The sequence below is a fragment of the Echinops telfairi genome, unplaced genomic scaffold (assembly GCF_000313985.2).
Source record: "Echinops telfairi isolate 266 unplaced genomic scaffold, ASM31398v2 ScPeMD7_7453;HRSCAF=8491, whole genome shotgun sequence".
Taxonomy (NCBI): domain Eukaryota; kingdom Metazoa; phylum Chordata; class Mammalia; order Afrosoricida; family Tenrecidae; genus Echinops; species Echinops telfairi.
In genome coordinates this window covers 2,435,080-2,436,497 of record NW_022111353.1, presented here as the reverse complement: position 1 = coordinate 2,436,497, position 1,418 = coordinate 2,435,080, and positions in this window count along the sequence as shown.

Sequence of the window (1,418 nt, the reverse complement as noted above, 5' to 3'; positions counted from 1 at the left end):
CTGGTACTTCCTCCTTGGAGGCGGAAGACACCTCTTTCTCTCTGCTACTCCCTGTGAGACGTGGCAGCTGACAAGACCTCTGAATCCGGAGAAGCCACATAGAGACCCCTGCCGGCACTGAGAAGCTAACAATGCCATTGGATCCAAAGACTTTCTACCCACTGCCCTATAATAGTCCTGTATTCGGCATCATTGCATGTGCGTGAGTCTGAAGATGACTTTATGGGTTGCTGTCAGACATATGGACTAATGTCAGACTTCTGGACTTGATCTGGACTGGGATGGGGTGTTTTCTCAATGTTCAATTGCTCTTGAATATAAATCTCTCCCTTATACACATATGTGTGTCCATGGATTTGTTTCTCTAGTCTACCCAGACTAACACACATACTTACTATAGTAGTCCACTCTGACCTTTATGTAGCCTATAGGCTTCTCAGTTCAAGCACTTCATAGGTTTGCTATGAGGGTTGAATAAACTACATGCTAAGTGCTTATATATCACTGACTGGTATTGGTAAGTGGTGCGTAAGTCTTAACAATCATGAAATTACTTTTCAAAACAATATTGTGTCTTGAAATCTCAACATTGTTCACCCATTTGCCGTCATTCAACACGTAATTTGTTCATTTGAATTGCTTTAGTTTTCTGTTTTACTAGTAATCCTGAGACCAGCTAAGATTTGTCATTTCTTCTCACAAATTTCACTTAAAAGTGTCAGTTTTGACCAAGCAATCTGTGCTCTAAAAATTGTGGGGATAGCTTGAGTCTCTTTGAGAAACTGTGCTCAAGTTCAAAATTACGTTCTATCAAGAACTGACTAACAAGGATATCTACTACTGAAATCGAAAAGCTCATGTCACTCCATTTCTGCAATTGACCTCAAGGCTAAGTGAAACCGTCCCACAGGTCTCCTTCTCCCCACTGACAGACTTTGCTCAGCCCAAGGTAGTCTGTGTTTCATCATCACAATTAAAACAGGCCTGTAATTGCCCATAGGCCAATTCTTGTTTAAATGACCCCCCTCCATATCAGAGAGAAGTCATAACTCTTCCCCCCTCACCTGGAAGGCTGGGATCATAAAACAATTGCCTAAGACTTTGCCTAAATATATTCTTATTTTACTTTTGTCTATACTGCTACTTTGTGATGTATGAGCTTTTAACATGCTGTTTTGCTTTCTATATTCTGCTCACTTCCTAAATGATATAAGAGGCGTGGCTAAAGACCAACCCCCCACTGCAGTTAGGTGGACCGCTCCTTTTAAAGGCCCCTCCACATTCCGGGCTAGCCTTAAAAATAAAAATTTCACATAATTGAATTGGACATTGTTGTGCTCTTCATTTACTCGAACCCGCCACACTACTTATTACTTATTTATGTTATGTCAGGTCTGTTTTTGTTTGGTTTAAGCTGT